The sequence below is a fragment of the Rhyacophila brunnea genome, unplaced genomic scaffold (genome assembly GCF_057557595.1).
Source record: "Rhyacophila brunnea isolate RB1 unplaced genomic scaffold, BYU_Rbru_1.0 scaffold_19, whole genome shotgun sequence".
NCBI lineage: Eukaryota > Metazoa > Arthropoda > Insecta > Trichoptera > Rhyacophilidae > Rhyacophila > Rhyacophila brunnea.
In genome coordinates this window covers 1978904-1997825 of record NW_028232848.1, presented here as the reverse complement: position 1 = coordinate 1997825, position 18922 = coordinate 1978904, and the positions used below count along the sequence as shown (strand labels likewise).

The following is an 18922-nucleotide window of genomic DNA, read 5'->3' as shown; positions in this document are numbered from 1 at the left end:
CAGAAGAAGATAAAAAACAGATAATATATTTTTTTGATATTTAGTCGCAAAATTTTGATATTTTGTTCGTCATGGATTATTAAAAAAATATCTGAAATTCAAAAAACACAGAAATATAATATTCTTGAACCCAACAGTTTTTCGTTTTTACTCATATTATAGTATTTGGTACTTCGAACTACATAGCAATAAATTATACTTACTCACATTTAGATTAAATCTTGAATCTCGATGAACCAAACTAACAGTATATAAATGCCATGTTTCATATTTAATTTAAATCCATGTAAATTTTATGCTAATCTGTGAATAAACAAATATATACATAAAATAAATAATTAATATCAAAACAGTAAATTAATGCCTTGGATTCATCACCTGTGGCTTCGACTAAATGAAGTCATACTAATTATGTATAAGTTTTTTTTTTAAAGATTTAAGTTTTGCTAAATTAACTGAAATTAAATATTATTTATTTTATTTTGTGAGCTCATTCACCTTTGTGATAATTAATTTTATACAATATAATTTTAATAATATATAATAAATTAGCTGGATGCCTACAATATAAACGTTCGTATTTTTTTTAATATTGTAAGACAAATGACATAACAAAAATTCGCTTCAAAATAGAAGACGTAAACACGATTTCGCAATATTTACTGGGAGAAATTCCCAATATCCAAATATTACTGTTATACAAGTTGCAAAAAAAAAATGATTTATTAAAACGATTTTATATTTTTTTTAAAATCTGTGTACTTATGTATGTGCGTTAGAAGTTATACTTCTTTGGCGTAACAAATCAAAAAGTGATAACAACTAGCTCTTAATTATCTTGTTAAATTACACACTTAAGAAAAAGAACCGCTTATTGGAGCGCCGTTGGTTTATTTCTATACACTTTAACTTATATTACTAAATTATATAATTATTTATCGTTGTTTTTATTTTTAAAGTAACAACTGCCACTATGACGCTTAATAGTTTGTTTACGTAAGGAATTGCAAATGGCCGAGAATAATAAATTCGTTTTCTAGGCAACGGAACAATTCTTCGTACATATAATAATAAATTCGCTGCCTAGGCAACGGAATAAACTATAATATTATACTGTATAATCGTCACGATTTCATTATCATAATGTGGCGTAAAGGTAGTGCGTTCGGCTGATAACCGAACAATCGTGGTTCGAATAAAATCGAGTGCGATTTTTTTCGTGTGAAAAAATAAATTATGTGTTGCATGTCACACGCCAAAAATACACTATGATCTGATTTTCCAAACGCGCCTAGAGAGGCATAACTTCAAAAAGTTTTCATTGATTGCTACATAAAATGGTTGTCAATGACTTATCGATAGCCATAATATAATTATGAGGTACAGCTCTACATAAGACATATTTTTTTATACATGAAGAATCGATTGATTAATAATTACTTCATTTTATATAATTGATTCGTTCAAATAATATAACAGATACAGATTCCGAATTAAGATATGCATATGTAGATACATAATTATGTTTCATTATTTCCGATTTAATTGGTTTAATCTAATGTATTCATTACAATGCGTCTAGACCAGACACGAGACATAATTATTTTACTAATTAAGCGGGTAATTCATTCACTAGAACAGTGGTTTTCAAAGTGTGTGCCTTGGTCATGACAGCCACAAAGTGGGGGCTGACAGGGCTTTAGAATGGGGGGCCGGGCTCAGGAGAGGCCCGGCGTGGTGAGTCGACTAGTGAGATAAACACACATCACAAATTTGCTCTAATAGTAAAAAAAGTCGCCTGCGGCGCTATATTACTACAATAATATTAATATTTAAAATTATGACGTGCTTGTGCAATACAATTTATAATTTTGTGTCGATACTCGACTACTCTAGAATTCTAATGGATGCATTATAAATATTAAAAAATCGCAAAAAATGCGCATTAATTTTACCGCGTACACCCATCACACTGCCTTTACCCTTACCGATAGGTAGAGGGGCCTGCAGCCTGGGGGCCCACTTCAGGATGTGGGGGCCATGGCCTCGGCATTCTGGGCGTCGCGATTAATTGAGTCAATTCAATATGCTGATCGGTTGTGCTTTTTTATGAATCAGTCGTTTCGCCAGAATAATTTTTTCTGTGACAATTTAAGTGCCATACCTAATTATTGTTTTTAACACCTAATGAAGATTTACAATGATGGACTCGCATGCTTTGGTGGCAGAGTTATTTTCAGATTACAACAGTTGAACATAAATCATAATGCTTTTCCCTTTTTGCAGTCATTGTCAGATCCTGATGGATGATCATGAATTTATTGTAAAATACTCATCATAATTTGATTGGAAAAACCACAAAAATAATGAATGAAAGAAGGAAACATATAAGAAAATACCACGATATAATATATGTCATCAAGCCGATGTAAGATTTACAGATTTTCCTACACAGATACCTATATAAAAATTCCTTTTTTGATCAAAATTACCATATTTTTACAGTATAAAAAATAACCAGATTAAAACGTGGTAGCGCGCATGGGCGTCGCGACCTTGAGTTGGGAACTCGTGGCCTAGAAGATACTTGCGATTTCCAAGCCGTTCGCCCAATATTGAACGAAATTAGTATCCATATGATTATTGAATCATCGCCTAATCACTATGGCAACCGCGTCAACACGATTTCAATTGTATAGCCATTGCCGATATCACAGGCTTAACTTATATGCATGTGAGTAAATTTCAGATCGTCTGGTAATTTGGTGTGCCATGTCCCGTTCCGTATACATACTACTTATATAAACCTATATTATCAAACTGAGAAACCAATACAGTCAAACATATTCACTCATCGCATATAGACTGGGATAAACATAGATTTTGAATTCGCAGTTGTGCCCACAAGATAATATAATTGTATAATCCACTATAGATGAGCTAAATTGGAAAAGAGCGGATTAACTTTTTATATACAAGGTTTTTAAATTTTCTGTTGAATTATATAAACTTGACTTGACTAGCTTAAACGATCAAAAAAATTTGTACTTGATATAAATACTACTGACATGTCATTTTGACATTTAATATTGATTTCCATAGTAACACACGTATATATTAATAATTTAGTTACTAGGACCCCTAGCAACCAATAATAGTGGATTGGATTACGGATTTCTTCCGAAATAACTTTGCATACAAAACAGAATTAACTGAAAATGAATTCAATTCTACTTAAAGATGGCTAAAAGTATTAAAAGAATGCATTGGCATCGTGAATGCATGTCTATCTAGTCGGAAAGTTAGTTAAAAATCGATTGCAAGATTCGTACTGGACAAACAACTACCGGACAAACAAGAATACGAGCTAATAAAAACGTTGTAAAAAAATAAAAAATAGAAAAAGATCGTAAACAATAAAATTAAATTTTAGTAATTAGCACATTAGTAAAAATGACTATGGCTCTGGGGAGCGCATTGACTATTCTCGGACCCCTTGCTAACGGTGCGTAGCAAGCTTGACGCACGGAACCAGTTCTGACCATGGCCCCCACAAGAGGGGCTGACAGGGCTCTAGCCTAGGAGCCCGGGCTCAAGAGGGGCCCGACGAGGCGAATCGACCAGATACGAGAGATAAACATACATCACAAATTAAAAAAAAAAAAAAACAGACAAACACGCATCACCATTAAAAACAGATTTTCAGTTCGCTAAACATTTGATATCAAATTCGCATAGCATCAGTAACAACATAACGCCAGAATGTTTGCATATATGTAACAAATGTGTAAAATTAAATTTCCTCGAACAATTGGAAATTAATCGCGACTTATCCAAAAGTAATCACATAATTATTAATGAAAATTTGGTAATGCATTCGTCGCCACTATTAATTATAATTTAAGCACATGATTAACACAATTTGTTATACTAATAATATTTTAATTGATTAATAATGTCAAGAAATAACCAAAGCACTCGAAAATTGTACTGTCGATAAATTTTGTAAATTTTGATATCCATTAAAAATCCACTTAGGGTTTTCAAAGTATTGATGTTACACAGTCATAATATTGTTAAAACGAATAAGAAAATGTATTCTGTCTCTATCTATACGTATAGTATTTAAGAGCATACTTCATTGAAACGGCAAATAATTTTCAGCAATAGGCGGGACGTAATTTCGCTTGCGTTGCCAGTCAGAGAGCGATTGTCAACATGTGAGCACGTCAATTTGTTTTGTGATGGCGTTGGAGGAATTGATTCTTAAATCGTGTAAAGATGACTAAAAAACGTTAGGTATTTAGGTACTCGAAAAACAAAACATGTCAATGAATATATTATTATTATTACTTGAATAACAATAAACATAACATTAAATGGACGCATGTTGAATTTTATGACTAATTATGTTTTGTTTGTCTTCTCACGTTTGTTTCGTCACGATCGTTTTAGTTTTAGACCATGCCTCAGCTGAAGTATAGCCTTAAGCAAAGGCAAACGGTCCATCTGAATAGTCTTGATAATGGTGTTACAACCGAAATAGCTATCGACAAAACCTTTTTTAAAAAACCTTGTAGAATGTAATATTATTTATATTTTCATTTCTTGTAAAATGGAATTCTACCAAGTAAATGCTAACTCAATTAATCATATTGTGATATTTAAAAAGTTATAATCCAGAAGTCTTTCGATATCTCCCTAACAATTTGACGAGTCTGTGTTGCTAGGTGCTCATCTCTTCAGAACTAAATTATTATCTTTTCTCGTATACCTAGCTTGCGGTTATAATTAGCAAAACGTCTTTCAGAAGAGTTTAATTTATTTTGCCGGCCGGCATGGCATGTCTGTTTCGCTTTTATGCTTCATTTTTCTTCTTACAAACGCGCCGGAGTCTTCCATTCTCCTACTGGCCCACAGGTCGATAATAGATCTTCGCCAGACAATGGGATAGGTAATGTGTTAAATGCTAATGAACATTCATTAATTAGGTGCCCATTCGTGAACCGAAATTCGGTTTGAAGGCTGCCCAAAACACACGATTAACCCACGCGGAGTTGAAACAGAGTAGGCGGCAATTTTGTGAACTACACATTTACCGAATAAAATTTGACAGTAAAGTTGAGGTAGAAAGTGGCGCTCCAAAAACGATGCCTAATTATTTATGCTTGAAAGTATTTACTATCACCGCTAACATGTCTTTCTTGATGCCATCTAACTATCACGCTGTCTTCCTTCAGTCCATTTTATCTTCAATCCTTATTTGTTTCTCCTTAAAACACATTGACTGCTGACCAGATAATTACTAATTAATTACCACATTTAATTTAAAAAAATGCTAATTATATCTAATGGCCCCTTAGTCGTTACGCGCTAAGCGCGTCTTCAACACTAAAAGACTTAATAATATTAAAAATATTACTGCTTGTCTGACCCAAATAAGAAGATTTACAAGTTCCACACCGCAGCGAATATTCATTATACTACCTTCTTCTTTTGTCATTTTCTGTTGTGTGTCTATATGGTGAAGATCCACTTGTACCAATCACGGATCTTCCTCTGCAACCACCGTATAGTAACATACCACATTATTAAGCGTGAAGTTTTGATAGTTTTGAGAGAAAATATGACGTAGTTAGAGCGACGCCGAGCGAGAGAAAACGATGCAATAGGCTTCATGTAAAAGCAGTCGGAAATGATGACGGTGACAATCATGGCCCCCACAAAGGGGGGGCTGACAGGGCTCTAGCCTGGGGGCCTGGGCTTAGTAAGGGCCCGGCGTGTCTAGTCGACCAGATACACGCATCAAAAATTCTCTCCAATAGTAAAAAAAGTCGCCTCGGGGCTATTTTCCCTCATTTGGAAAACGCTACTGCAGAACGTCACACTGCCATTATCTTTAGCGATAGGTAGGGGGGCCCGCCAAAGATCCTAGCCTGGAGGCCCGCTTCAGGATGTGGGGGCCATGGTGACAATAGTTATTAAATGCAACCTATAAACGTGCGGAGTAGAAGTAGAAGAAATCGTAAACTGCGCAATTTAAAGGATTTATATTAAGTATTTCTATTAAGTTTTAGTTTTAATATGTGAAACAAAGTTTTAACGATTGATTTGTAGCCTTAAACAGCGTTCAATATCATCAATTCAAAAATATTGTAGAATTTAAAATAACTCAAAGTCATTTCTGTCGCGTATATTATGACTTCTGATACAATAATAGTTAAGTTTTAGTTCACCTCCCTTTGCATATTTAAATCTTCATCTGAAACAGTTTCCCTTATAAAATTATCATCGTTGACAGATTAATTATTAAAGACTTTTTTTGTTCAATATTATCTACCACTGCTAATGCACGGTTACATGTAAGTTGTGCGTACGAACTCATGTTTCACGTACTGCGGCGCACGAATAAGTGTCCTGCGGTGAACTGTTTACGTACAAATTTCCGGATACGCTAATTCACAAGTTGGTAATACATACTTAGGTTAATTTTATGTAATAATACTAATAATAATATAATTTATATAAGCATATACAATCATACATTCTATTTCATTTCATCACCTGTCATTTTTATTGCTTTATAAGTAGGCGCCTGGAAGCATTATTAATTTATATTATATTTTATTTTATTACAACCAAAGTCCGGTTATTGCAATTAATAGCTAATTAAAATTGATATACAGCGCCATATAACAATGAGTATTTAATTAAATGAGGCTTGTTTTTATTGCCTAATTATAATAACAGACTTAATCAAAGTCTTCGATATATTAAGGCAACGATAAAACACAATAGGTACCTTTCGAATATAAATCATTAGAAATATAATAAATAATTTCTTATATTGTATGAGAGACGCTGATTTATAGGCGAAGATAACGACTTAGTATAAAAAAATACGGTTAACACTTATAAACCATGAAAACAATAATAAATATGTATTCTTACAGCATTTTTTTGTACGACAACACGTCGTCTTGATGGCAACTGTGGTTATAAACTCTTAATTATAAGCGCCATCTTTTGCAGTCTGTTTTGACGTTTTATTATTATGTATGATACATTGTTAAAATGTTTCCGATTTTATCAATAATGCTGTATAAAACTCTAGTTTAGCTCTGACAAATGAATCAATTGTTAAAGTTTTATGTTTAAATATAATATGTGGCTTCTACGACTTTGTGTGATTATTTACTTATTCAAATAACTTAAAATAAAACATAATATTAAAGTACATCATACTTCTTCCATAAATTTAAATAACGATTGGAAACAATATATTGTCATTGATAGTATGATTAGGCGGGCATATCTGAAATTATGTGGAGAAAAATTGACAATTACTACTATTGAAGTGGTTCATTAAAATAACAATAATAATTTACCATACATTCCTAACACATCAAGTTTCATGATTAATCTTGGAAATATAATATGTATGTTTAATAATTCATGGAATTGCATGAGTAAATCTAAAATAAACGAAATAGAGTCTGGCAGATGCGAGCGATAGCATTGTGAAATCTTATAGAAATAAAATTTCAAAACAAAATGACTTACAGCTACCTAATTATTTTGATCTTTTACATTTTATAAATCAAAGATAATAATATTATTCTTGAAATCACAAGAGATGGTTGCCACTAGAGATGGGTATTTCCCGAGAAAATCTCAATCTCGAGATTCGGGATTTCCAGAAACAATGAAATTTTAAATTCTCCTGATTTGGGATTTCCAGAAAAGAATTCTCGAGAATTCTCAAAATATCGAGAATATTAAAAAAAACTGTAAAAATCCTAAAATAAGTGTAAAAACGGACAAATTCGAAAAAATATGATTTTTTTCATTTAAATACTTATTTAAGACAAACAAATAAAAGTACCAAAAAGGAATAATTCAATAAATTACTCATTTAAATAGAATTTCAAAAAATACACTGTCAACGACTGCGTCGAACAATCGCGTACGCTTTTCAGACACAAAATTCCCTGATGTTGAAAAATTGCGCTCATTTTGAGTCGACGTCGGTTGGCTTAATTGTGTTGAACTAAAAACACACTATCGCACACTCCCACACACTCGAACTCAAATTTGGTTACTTTATTTCAATTTAAAAAAAAACGTTTTTTCAATTATTATTTGATAATAAAGAAATCCCGAATCTCGAGAAAAGATTATCGAGATCCGGGATTTCCCGAAATGTTAAAATTTTCAATTCTCGAGATTCGGGATGGAAAATCTCGAAAATTTCTCGAGAATTCCCGTCGGGAAATTCTCGAAACCCAACTCTAGATCCCAATAGTAAGGGAATTTGAAATTGCACCTCAAATTCACAATGGTATAGACATACTATTATAAACCATATATAAACATACTTAGGTACTTACTCGTATATCATTTAATTTTACACTTTTTTCACTGTTATTTTGTTTTACTCTTTTATTGCTATTATTGTGTTTTAATTCCACATGTAATTCTCTATGCATTTTACGATTTTATTAAAAAATAATGTAATATTGTATTATTAACTTTATAAAGATATATTTAAATTCGAATTAGAGTCCAAAGGGTTAACGAAAGATTCTCAAAGCACCAATCTAAACAGATATTTATCTACGAATTCGATAGATAACATTTATTAAGTTGAGGCCTCATATTTTTGATTTATTGGTCTTCATATTTTGTTGAATAAATTAAACAAAAAAGATGTCATGGCAACGTATTCGATTTGCAATAGTGAAATTTAATGAAAGTATTCACTTCAAAATGAATACCACATTGCTGCATTTTTCGCTTATAATATTTTGCACTTACTGTCGTGGCACTCCTGAATTTTTTTAAACATATTATATTATACCTACTAATATGACATAAATGTAGGTCAATTCAAATATTATGTTGAGAAACTTTTGCAACATGTAAAAGGTTTTTTTCGTGTTTTTTCAGTTTGCTGTAGGTAAATAGAATAATTCTATAGTCGCGATAGATTTTTCAGCTGTTTTTTTTGTTTTTGTTTTCGTACAAACCGATTCTAAGAAAACTTTTAAAATCAGCTTTATAAAAAAATGGACCTTATGGAGCAATAAAATATTCTGACATAATAGAAAATAATATATAAGACAAAAATATATGGCAGGCATGATAAATTTGATTTATAATCAGCTTATTTCCGTGAAAATAGTAATTTGACTGACAGATTCCCTTTTAATATAACGGGGAAAAAACAGCTAACTAACACAATTTAAATTATATTAAGTATTTCAATCTATGGATTGTAATACCGAATGAAAATATTGACACAGATATTTAAATATTTCTTATTGAATACCGATATTTATACCGGTTTTCGTTAAAACATACAGAAAAAAAATAGTAGTATAGATACTTACATCAATCAATATATTATAATATCTACAAAAACTGTTTAATACATTAATATTGAATGGAAAATATATCTAAGTATTTGGACTGCAATTCTTCTTCTTTCGACCATGTCCGATCCTAATAAGATCATAAAATATGGGCCTCCACAGAGTGGAGTTTGTATTAACAGATTTTGTTTTTACGAGAAATGAATGTTAGCCACTTGCTCAACCTATTAGGTCCATACTCTGACTCATACACAAATTGAAAAAAAAATGTATTTGCACAGACCCAGACCAAACTCTAACATTGTTGATTGGTAGGGGGCCCGCCAACGACCCTAGTCTGGGGACCGCTTCAGGATGTGGGGGCCATGGTCTACTTACCAGTGGCGAAGGGTGGAGGTAGGCTGTTAAGATTCGACATAAATAGTGCGCACTAAATTTTGTCAGTCATACGTATTTGTTTTCATTGAAATAAGACTAAAATTTACATATGGTATTGGTTAGTTTTTAAAATTCAACTGTACCCTGCGAAAACCAAGCTATAATAGAGAATAGTCAAATATAATAAAAATATCTAAAATTATGCAATGAAATCATACATAACTTTGGATATTTTATAGATAGAAAAATATTTGTTATCTATTGTAGTTTAGTTTACGCAGAGCTTAATGAATTAAAAAAATGAACCCACACTATTGTATTCGTAATCCAACGAAAACAAAATATAAGTATGAATAAAAAAGCGTGAACAATTTTGTCGTGTCGCCCAAATTATACCAATACTATTATGGTTTGGTTTAGGTATGATTTAATTGTTTTTTAAAACTAGCCAACACCATCTGTAAATTGTAGTTTTAGTTCAATAAAATCAAATGCGTATGACTAACAAAGTTCAGTGTGCACTATTTTTTGCGGATCTTAACAGCTTACCTCCACCCTTCGCTACTGCTACTTACATCTTGTACATATTAGGATACATAATGTGTATTTTTCTTTTTGGTAAGTAGGTACTTAACTCATAGTTTACCTCTCGTCAACAGGCATACTTCGCCAATGGTATGTAACGTCCAAGAATCGTCTAAAAGCCTGTTAACAACCACTAGATACCGCTAGGTTACGAGAGGCGTCAGACCATATTTGTATATAATATCGGCAGTCTGTATCTATTGTCTATGATCGGCAGACATTTTTTATGACATTCTAGCATTAACAAGTGAGTGAGTGATACGTACGCATTAGCGACCTAGCAATATTTACATTAAAATCAAAAGATTATTTACAATGTAAACACTAAGGGCTGTAATTGACTCTGGGTGACTCTGAGGCGATTACCTAGTGCGCTAATTGATGAGGGAGCCAAATTGAAAGAAAGCAATAAAACATGGGATACCTACATAATAATATTACTATTATGTAATCAAATCGCTTCGGATATTGATATATTCCACTTGTGTTAGAAATGGATGTTATTTTATAATTTGTTTTAAATATCATTCGATGTACTTCCATGTATTTTTTAGTTCTTAGTTAGTTCTTACAAATAATTTAAGTATGGTTCACATTGTTATACATTTCTTTATTTTTTCCTACTCCATTAAATGAAAAATATATAAATTTAGGTTAAATTATTTGGTACATATACCTCGTTTACACGTGCATGGATTTACTGCTGATAGTATGCATTATCGCGGCCATAACATTTTATGTAATTGTTTATGTTTTTTTATATTATTATTATTTTCTTCTCTCTTGTGAGAGTATTACAAAAATATCAAAAACAAGTTGAGTATGTATACAACAAATATCATTTACTGCAGTACTTGAACTGAATGGAGGTATTGAACATGTCAATAGAAGAACTATTCGAATGAGAATGAATCGTTGGTATGATATACTTTAATGATTACATATTTTTATTTTGAAATCTAAATGTGCATATTCTTTATAAACTCTTGAAAACATTTGAAAAGAAGAATAATTTAGGTGAATGTTGAAGAAAATGGCATTTGAAGGTTTGGGAGATGAGAAACAATTAAATTTAGAAGGCCATAAATATATTTTTTTTTACCATATCCGATCCTATTATCATATGGGTTTCCACAGAGTGCAGGTTTGTATTACTTAACAGATTTTTGTTTTTCCGATAAATGGATGTTAGCCACTTGCTCAACCTATTAAGTCCATACTCTGACTCCGATCACCAGACCAAAGATTCGAACCCGGGACCCACGACATTATTAATATTGAAAATAATATAAATATATTCTCGAAAATTATGTTGATTTTACACTGCACAGTGAGACAGCTATGTATATAATCATTTTATGATTAATTAATTAAATAAATAAAGAAATAACAAAGCAAAAACGATAAACACAGAAATAAATAACGCTTAATATAGCAAATTATTTGATTGACACATGTCGTTGATTTTATTAATTCATTTTTAAATAATCCACGACTGTACGTACTTTTGACCTATCGATTACCTCTAATGTCCTTCCATGCGGGGTTTTTTTATAGACTCATTCATTATAATAGTTGATATAGTGTATTCAACAAAATAACAATTAATATAACGAGGAAATTACAAACCTTGACCACAAGACTTGATAAGTTATTCCCTGTCAACTGATATATTTATAATATAATGGGATTCACTCAGAGGGTGTGATCTATTATATCCTTCAAAGGAGCAAGTTTTAAGGTCAAGCTGATAGGACTTGGAGGCAAAACCATAGTTAATAAATTAGAAGTCCACTAATCTGGAATCACTTTGGTCAACTCCGTGCGTCACTTCACATTGAAAAAAAAATCGTTTGTCTGTATTTTTTCAAAAGGCTATAGCCCTCATCAATAATGCTAGTATAACCTAGGACAGGGATGGCAAAACTATGGCACGCGAGATGATTTTGGGTGACACGCGAATCTTTTATTTTGAAGAGAAAAAAATACCTATAATTTAAAAAATATTTTTTTACAAAAAAGTTTTACAAATAAATATATTTAGGTATCTATATAATAATAAAGAATAATGACGACTTAACTATGCGTGTTGTCTTCGGTTTTTCATATTATTAAAAAATAATATATGACCAGTAATATTTACCAATCGATGCGCAAACGGAAACGACGAAACTTATGCATAAATGACAGATCGCATTGAATATAAATATAATACTCTTCAAGAATACGCATTACGTTTATTGCCAATATATAATTGGATAGGTTTGTCCTCAGGCTTTATGCATCACACATAATATAATCGCACTGACCTCATCAGGCGGCGGAGGAAATCGCACCGCGAACCTCTGATTTCGATCAAACCACTGTAACGAGAGAATGCCTCATGCTGATCGGAGTAATTCTGGTGCCAATTTGTGCGTAATAAAACAAGCTAAGTAATACAATTTCTTTGCTACGCACGAAAATATGGTTGCACCAAATAAGAAACAAAAGCATGCTGGAGCTAGTAGTAATTCTGACAGACAGTGAAAATGGAAAACCGTTCAGTTATGGGGAATATATGAAAGAAGCGTGCTTTAAACGCTCCCACGAAAAATGAAAATTTTGAAAACGAGGAAAAAAATATTCGAAGAATAAAAGAAACACGTTGAAAAATAGAATCTCAAGAACTCGATTGTAATTTTTAAACTTTTTTAATAGAATCCTACTTTAAACGACTTTTTCATTTTTTCCCATAAAAAACTGCTCGGCACGCCAGACTGTCGAAAAATAATATTTGGGAAATTTTGGCACGTAAAAAGGTTCGCCATCCCTGACCTAGGAACAAACCGAAAACATGTTTCACTCAGTGCTTCTTAATATTTTTCGCATCACGGCACACCATTAAAAGTAAACAAAAAATCCGGCACACTGAAACAACGTAGGTAGATATCTACCAGGGGTGAGGGATAGGCTGTTAAGAGTGTAAACTAAGCTTTGTCAGCCATACTTATTTGTTTTCATTAAACTAATGATGCAATTTCCAGATGGTGCTGGTTATTTTTTTTAATTTAATTAAACCCCGTCTAAACCAGATCATAAAACTTTAGGTATGCTACGGGCGATCCGACAAAAACAGTATACACTTTTTCGTTCATACTTATTTGTGTCGCTAGATTTCAAAATCAGCCAAGTCCATAATAGATGAATGGGAGAAAAACAGCTTTTTGTTTTCTCAAATACACAGTCACAAGGGTGAAAGTTTATATTATTTCGAGTATAGGATATTTAAAATTAATAAATTCCACATGTTGATAATGCAGAAATGTTAGAAAGCAGTAGTTTTTCAGCAATTCACAAAAAATAAAGATGGACTTGGATTAAGTTTAGTATACATACATAATAATTATTACAGATGGTGTTCGTTAATTTTTTTATATTCGTTAAGCTCTGCCTAACCAAACCATAATTAATGGATGAAAAATATTTTTCTATCTTTAAAATATCTAAAATTATGTATGGTTTAATGGCATTAATTTTAGATATTTTATAGATAAACGATTATTTTTCGACTATTTTCTACTACGACTTTATTTTGCCAGGGTTTAATTGAATTGCACATATTAGTCTTAGTTCAATGAAAACAAATCAAGTATGACTTACGTTTAGTGTGCACTATTTATGTCGGATCCTAACAGTATACCTCCACCCTTCGCCACTGGTATCTACCAATCACTTTATATTAAAAAATACATATTATGCGTATTTCACTTGAAAAAAATAACCAGATGTAATTATTACTACAAATGGTTTTCATAAAAGCATAATATTATATTATAATATTATTTCTATAATAAACATATACACATTCAAGTTGGATGTCAATAGGAATATTATTGTAATGATTGATGGTGCAATAATTGTGGATATTTACGCTTATTTCAATTTATCTTAGAAGTAAAATGAAAGAGCTACTTTGCACTAATGATGGAAATCGTGATACACTATAATTTCAATGTCAATGTCGATGATGCTTGAATTTGACTGTAACAATATCTGATGGCACACTTCCCAAATGCTCACGACACACCGGTTGGCAAGCTCTGAGTTTAATTAATCATATTGTCTAAATTACCAAAACTAAATTTGGTATTTGGGTGGAGATCATAATGTGTGCAATTATTACACCAAATAGAAGTATATAATATTATTACAAACATATTTACGAATTTAATATGAATTATTTTTGCTTAAACGTAAACATAAAAAAAACTAAGTAATTCCCTGACAACTACAAAAATTCAATGCTATTTTACATTTGTGTAAATATTGCAATACATATTATATTACACACTCTCGTGACAATGCACACTTTTTTTTTAAATCTTGGCATATAAATGACACTTCGAATTAAAATGACAAAGAAGAATACTATAAACGATTCGTTGACAACGGTTTCTCACACCAGCCTCAAGGACTAACAATCATTGGAAAATAAAATATAAACATTACCATAAAGTATAAAAATTCTGTTTATATAAGTATTCTTAATCGGACAGTCGTTTTTTTCTAGTTATGATATCTTATCTCTAAAAGTTTTTATAAGAAAATAACACACCAGCGTGTATTTTATTTTGACAAATTTAATATTAACTATGTTTTTATAATAATATTTAATGATTATTACTAGGGATTGCAATACCGAATGAAAATATCACTACCGGTTTTTCGGTATTTATATTTGAATACCGGTATTAATACCGGTATTCTTTAAAACATAAGTACCTACTTATCAGTAAATATAGCTATTACAATCTCTTTAAAACATTATTTTATAGAAAAAACCTACCTATCTACATTTGTTATGGTGGCATTTGAAAATATGTATTAATCACAATATTGTAGAATTGGTAACTTTTACATATAATTTGAATAGGTATATTGATAATTTAAACTAAAGCCTTCCAAAAGGCTTGGTCATTAAGTGTAAATAAGCACGGCTGCAGGAAAAGCTTCTTGAATTCAACAATCATCAATAATGTTATTATAGAATAATTGAATATTTGTCACGGGTGTTTTTTATTTCGAAATAATATCAGGAGGTTAATTTATCGAGACAATTTTATAAATGGGTATATTTAATGAATTGTGTTTTATTGTTATTTCACCTATGTTGGATACAGTAAATATTTTGCATTTTATCAGAACACAACATGTATACTCAATTGAATATGAAACACATAATGAAGAAATAACATTAAATTTATCGTCTAAAACGTGAACGAAAATTTCGAAAATTTTGGTATTTTGGATTTTTAAAACCGGTATTTCGGTATTGATAAATACTGGAATACCGGTTTTGAAAAACCGGTATTGCAATCCCTAAATATTACAATATTTTTTTAAATAACTGTTCCGTTGCTAAGCTAAGCAACGCTGGAGTCTCCTGGTATCTGTCGACAAGGTGGACGCGACCTGATGGTATCACGATGATTCCATGGAAGGAAGGCAAATGTATGGTTTTGGACGCCACTGTGGTGGATACACTCTCAGCCTCTCATCTGAATAAATCAGTTCAATCGTCAGGTTCAGAAGCTATTATGGCTGAGTATAATAAAGCCAACAAATACGACTGTCTGCCATCTAATTATATTGTCACTCCCATGGGTTTCGAGACATTTGGACCCTGGGGAAATCGGTCGTCGTTTGACTGATAAAACAAGTGAGTACCGTTCAATCGAATACCTGACCCAGCGAATAAGCATATGAATCCAAAGAGTTAATGCACTCGCTGTTTTAGGTCCTCTCAAAGTATCAGGATGTATTTTATATAATCGGGGAAACCTAGTATATCAACAGTTTAATATAATTAATTATTTTTTTGTTTTTCTATTTGATTTGTTTTTATGCAGATTATAATAATTATATTGTTTTTGTGGTATTATTATACTCTATTATATTTAAAAAAAATAATGATTTAATAAAACATAATTAATTGTAGAATACATACTACAAATTGAGTTTTGTACTACTTAATTTAATGAAGAAACACAATTTAAAGTTATCTCCTAAGTGCTAACATCTAAGTCTTGTTAAAAATATCTAAAGACCATTCTACTATATTGAGGCCCCTTGTTATTTTATTTTTCTACCGTGGACCTAAGTAAACTACCTGATTTTTCATTCAGTTCAACCATTTCGCTGTTGCATTGAACCAGGGAATAATAAAAGTAAAGAAATGCTATTGGTAGTTGTGAACCTATTCGACAGTAATGAGATGGTTATCAGTTTCTATATTGCATTGACTTAAAACGCTTGGCATTATATTATCAATGTTATCATCAAAAGAATATGTTATAATGTAACCCGTATTGCATTAATTAGGTTGACTAATCTTATTTTAAAAAAAATACATTATTATATATTATAACCATTCTCTATAGAGATCTAGCTTACTTGTAAAACGCAGAAATGCTTAAAATGTAAGAAGATATAATTATTATTTTAGTTTATCGTGAAAAGAAATCCCATAAAAATATAGTTGCGTTTTACAAATACGTTGATCGTGCACGTTGAACGCAAAAGCTTAAATTAAACGTAATTGTGCAGAAAGCAACCAGTCCACACATAACACAGACTGAGAAATAAGCACTTTACGTTAGGGGAATAATAACTATTTAAAACTATGCATCCGAAATTACATTGGCTTTTTTCATAATAGGTACATAGCAATAACATAATTATCTATGTTTGTGAATAATTAGTGTTTTAAGAAGATTAGATTAAATGGAAAAATACATTTATGTTAATTTAGTGCTTTAGTATATTACTATGCTATTTTAGTGTAGTGTGACTGTTTTCTGCAAATATAATGTGGAATATTCTGTGATCATCTTTACGGATTTGTAGGGAGCCTATGTGATTTATGTTCACTGAACGTATAAAAAAAAACATTTTATATTAATGTCTAACACGTTAACTCATTTCTGGCGTGAACTGGCTGCATTCTGCATAACTACACTAAATTTTATTATTGTAATTACTGTACAGATTCAATAGCACTAATTTTATACACAATTCAAATTCAAATTTATCTATTTTACATATAATGAACATAACAAATTATAAATTCAAAGCGTTCACGACATGACATAAAACAAATGTGACTTAATAATACAATAAGTAATAAAATAAGAAATAAAATAAGAAAAGAAATAAAATAAAGCAACAAAAATAAAAGTAGATGGAAGCACACAGAGTGAACTATTGATAGACCGTATCTTAAAAACTTATAAAACAACGTGCACCTAAATTCACACTCACGTAAGTGGAATATATCAATATCCGAAGCGATTTCATTAAACATGGTTATTGCCCTCCCAATTGGCATCACTAATAGCGGGATAGTTTTGCACCTTGGGAGAACAAACAACGAATGCCCTCGATTCATATGGTAACTATCAGAGACACACAAGCCAACACCACCAAGAATGGCAGAGTTCACATTTACGCCGCGTATAAGTCGGAAAAACATGTAGTTAAATAAAGATCCATTCTAAATTTTAAGCTACAGTATGTAAGCATACCTAAGAGAAAGTCAGTTGGATAGAGCCACGGATAATATCCATACAGCCGAAAGTAAGGGAGTTTCAAATATTTCTTTTGGACAATTATTATAAAAGGCCCTACTTAGTATGTTTTGCCCAAAGGGTTATTACGATGTTTGACATGCAAATTTCAACGCGACCAATTTACAGTTCATCAAACGCAAAGGGACATTGTTAAATTAGTATAACTTGCCCACTACTGGTAGCCCGTTGCTCAATTCTAATTGAAATTATTGAAAGTGACATCACAGTTACACAAATTGAATCCTAATTGGTGTGACGTCATCGGTGATCATTATTATTCTTAGATCCGTTTGATTACTGTCTATGACAGCGGCTTCCAAACTGGTAGGCGCGAAAAGTTTCACACAATTAATGTAGCCACAGGTTTGCAGTTTGCAAATGCTTATTTTATAAAACGGCCGCTATTTATAAACTACATAAGAAAAACAGTGTTATAAAAAGGTTGTTTGCAAACCTGTCTGAAAATATGGAGACTAATTTTATAATACCTCACTTCAATACTATTGTGAAGCGCGCTGGCTATCTCGTGAAAAAATGAAATAAAAGGGTCAAATCATAACGTTGAAATTTGAGGCAAATTTGTTTAGGAATGATAATTTTATTGTTAAACTTGTCTATTTGGTTGAAATTAAAAAAAAATAGTGAATAAATCAATGCAAGGACCACTAATGCATACACTGATTTAAAAAGTCAAAGTGAAGGCATTCATAAAAAAATTGGAGCTTTGGAAATCAAAATTACAAAATATAAATCAGATATGTTGAAGCAAACAAAAATCTATTTACTGAGTTCTTGGTTAGTTTGCTAATGCACTTTTCACATTATTTTATTAACAGTGAAAAAAGTCGCCTGTGGCGCTGCTTTGTTTCAAAACTATTAAATATTTTAATTATGTGGCTGTGCATTGCAATTTGATGTGATATCTATATGTTGATTGATATACATAAATGATAACTCCCGTGTATAATTTAGGAA

General features: G+C 31.4%; 1 protein-coding gene across 1 annotated transcript in view; it reads right to left on the bottom strand.

Moving 5' to 3' along the window:
• AdamTS-B (ADAM metallopeptidase with thrombospondin type 1 motif B) overlaps positions 1–18922 on the bottom strand; it is a 409878-nt gene that overhangs the window by 380455 nt on the left and 10501 nt on the right. The window lies entirely within an intron of this gene.